At 46.4% G+C, this 3,444-nt stretch overlaps 1 protein-coding gene across 8 annotated transcripts in view; it reads right to left on the bottom strand.

The window, feature by feature from the left end:
* The window catches only part of Clcn4 (chloride voltage-gated channel 4), a 90,227-nt gene extending 86,860 nt beyond the window's left edge, over positions 1 to 3,367 (bottom strand). For 7 of the 8 annotated variants that reach the window (XR_778339.3, XR_778335.2, XR_778340.3 and 4 more), the window contains exon 1: positions 3,347 to 3,365. The gene's annotated coding sequence lies outside the window, so the exon portion shown is untranslated. Of the gene's footprint in view, positions 1 to 3,346 lie in introns of all 8 variants that reach the window. The other variant, XM_033760081.1, reaches the window with a different exon arrangement.
* Positions 3,368 to 3,444: the final 77 nt, after the last annotated feature.

Here is a 3,444-nt window from a genome sequence, read left to right as displayed (position 1 = left end):
AAAAAAAAAAAAAAAAAAAAAAAGTAAATTATTGATCTAGAATGATGGTTTTCAAAGTATGGTCTGGGGGCTCCTTGGGGTGCTCAAGACACTTTATTACGATTCATGGTATCAGGAATATTTTCTATAATAACCTTCAGCTGTTATGTGCCTTTTCCTAAGCCCTTTCTCTCATTAGTGGACAGTGGAATTTTCCACGGGTTACATGACAGGTGATATTACACCAGACCGAATGTCGACGCAGCTGTGAGATCAATGCATAATGCATCTATCTTCCATTCAGCCACATATTGTAATGCTCAAAAATGTAAATAAAAAATTAAGAAAAAACTAAATATTTGCCATCATGACATTTCATCTCTAAATACTTCAACGTGCATCTCCAAACTATATGACTCTTGTCCATAAGCACACGCATTAGCCATCTATTGCTGTGTAACAAACTGCCCCCAAACACAGCAGCAGGAAACAAGCATGTCTTTTCTCACTGTCCCAGTGGCAGGAATCTAGGAGTAGCTAAGCCTGGGCCTCGGCTCATGGGTGCTCAAGGTCTGCAGCCATGTCAAGGCTACCTGTGGCTGAGATCTGCAGCCAACATACTCATGCCGCCAGCAGGTTGCAGTCCCTTGAGGCTGGGGCAGGGGTGTTGGACAGGAACCTCAGGTTTTTGCCACACCCTAGAGCGACTTTCCACGTGGCAGCCTCCCTCCTTTGGTGTGGATGATTGAGAAAGAAAGGATACCCAAGGAGGACCCCTATAGCCTATTTGTACCCTCATCTCAGAGTGCTATTCCTCCACTCGACCACATCTTACACGCCTGTGAATTCAACCACTGCACTGTGAATCAAGGACTCCTTTGCTGAGGAGGGAGGGAGAAGAAGTGGGAGAGGGGCTGCCTCATTTCAGACAGGAACACTTCGTTATCCCAACCCTTGGAGACAAGGAAATATTTTGGCCTTTTAACACTCTCCCTCAATGCCTGGTAAAAATATCGCACACCTTGCAATGCCACTGCCACCATTGCTTCATGTCTCCCCAGGGCTTCCCACCCTGCAAACCTTCTACTTTCCATATGGTTCCCCAGAAAGCCAGGGAAGCAAGAACAGCAAGGACAACTGGCCCATGATATATGTCTGGCATCTTCTCTGAGATATAAAGTGAGGCAGCCCCAGGGGCTCTTGTAAGCGTCAAAACCAGACCCTTAAACACAAGCCTTGTTCTAAGGCTTCAAAGGGCGGTTGTTACCACCTGAGGGAGTATCAGATGGTTACCCTAAGGGCAGCCTGTGTGTGTCTCCCGGCTGTGTAGACACTGCTACCCTCCTGGCCTTGCCACAGTTGACACCAATGCGGTAAGTCACTTTTCATCCTCAGAACACCTCAGAGCACAGACCATTGTTCCCACTCTTGCAGAAGAGGAAATGGCCTCTCAGATGCAAGTCTGTCCCAAGTTGAGACTGCACATGCACAGGACACACTCAGGACTGCTGGGCACAGGTGTTTTGACAGGTTCCAGGACGCGGTCATCTAAGGCTTTTTTCCTCCTAACACTTTCCTTTCTGCCAGGCTGATGCCCTTGGAACAAATAGCATACAAACAGCCCTCTCTGATTTTGACAGAAGCTGATTCTGAAAACCTTCAATATAAAAAGGTCTTCACACTATATTTTCCAGTATATGAGACATTATGACAAGGAATCAGATTTTTAACCAAGGGCTTCACATTGAACAAATTATAGGAAAGTGAATTCTAGAATATTGGAGCCAGAAAAGCATGTAAAGATCATCTAGGGGCTGGGGGAATCTCAATGATAGAGCACTTGCCTAGCATGTGTGAGGCCCTGAGTTCCAGCGCTAATGCTGCAAAAAGAAGGAGAAAGAGGAAGAAGGAGAGGAGGAAGCAGAGGAAGTAGAGGAAGAAGAGGAAGAAGGGGAGGAGGGGAGGAGGAGGAGAAAATGGAGGAAAGAGGAGATGGGGAGAAAAAGAAGAACATCTAAATCATTGGTTCTCAACCCAGGGGACTGGAGTCCTTAGGGGACTTGTGGCAATTTGTGGTGACATTCTGGGTTGTCACAACTGGGAGGAGGGACTTGCTATTGGCATCTAGAAGGCAGAGACCACAGATGCTACTAAACATTCTACAATGCACAGGACAGGTCCCAAGACAAGCAGCTGTCCAGTCCCAAATGCCAACTGTTCCAATGTTGAAAAACCCTTTGTTACTCTGAAGATGAGAAAGCTGAGGCCTAACGACACAGAGTGGCTTGTTCAAGGTTACATAGCCACAAGGCCAGAAGTGGAATCTAAGACTCTATTATGTCTGCCTCTGTCGTCTGCTTCACTCTGTCTAGAACTGGCCTGGGTGATAAGGGAGTGGGGATGGGGATTTTCATTCTTTTTTTAATGCTGGGGATGGAACCCAGGGCTTTGTGCATGCTAAGCATGTACTCCACCACTGAGCTACATTTCTAACTGATTTTCATCCCTGTACCCAACCTAAACCAAGGAAAGAAAATTGCAATAAATAAAGAAATGACTGAATCACCACAGCAACATATCAGGGTATCCCAAGCTGAAAGAAATGCCTTCTTCATGGTTAATGAAAATAGTTCTGTTTTACTGGCCCTTCTGAAGCGCCTGCTGTGTCAAATCATTCATGGAGTGAGTTCCAGTACAGTTTACTGACGCCTCAGCTTCCAGAGAGGTCAGGTTTTCAGGAAAGAATGGCACATTCACCTTCTATGAGTGCCCACACATATCCTGGCTACAGAACGGGAGGAAAGGAATGTGAACAGGGTAGGCAAGATTCCATCACGCCCCCTCCCCACACACACACTGTCATTCTGGAACTGAAGAGTCACCTGACCCTCTCCTTCTGCAGCTGAGTCATAAGGCCCCTTGCTTCAACAAGCTAATTATTCAGCAAGGGAATTAAGAACTCTGGAGATGCTTAGGGCTTGGTGTTATCTCCACCCCCACACCCCACTAAAGACCATTTTGTTCTGCGAGATTCAGCAGACTCTTACACTGGCACATTATCCTTGGAGGCTACATTTTATTTCATTTTTAAATCTACTGAAAATACCTGGAAGAAAAATACATTTAAATGCTGGCAAATAATGCTAGAAAAATGCCTGAAAAATAATGCACAATGATTTACGTAGCACATTTGGCCCTTAAACTGCTAACCAAGAAGTTGCCATCCCCCAGCAAGCTTTTGCCTTGAAAGAAATCAGGCTAACGACTGAGAACAAACCCGCATAAGGAGAATAGGCAATAGGTTATTATTTAAGAACCACAATGATGATAGCAAAAGCTCCGGTCTGTCTACTTGGCCCCTGCCCACCTTCACGAGGTGGACACGCCAAGACCCAAGTCACGCGTGGTGGACCTGCCCCAGGCCACTCCCCGCCGGGTGCAGCAGCAGCAGCAGCAGGCAGGCAG

Source organism: Fukomys damarensis, unplaced genomic scaffold, assembly GCF_012274545.1.
Source record: "Fukomys damarensis isolate Sample0158 unplaced genomic scaffold, DMR_v1.0_HiC HiC_scaffold_39, whole genome shotgun sequence".
Classification (NCBI taxonomy): domain Eukaryota; kingdom Metazoa; phylum Chordata; class Mammalia; order Rodentia; family Bathyergidae; genus Fukomys; species Fukomys damarensis.
Note: the sequence above shows the minus strand (reverse complement) of the source record. Positions and strands in the feature narration are given on the sequence as shown.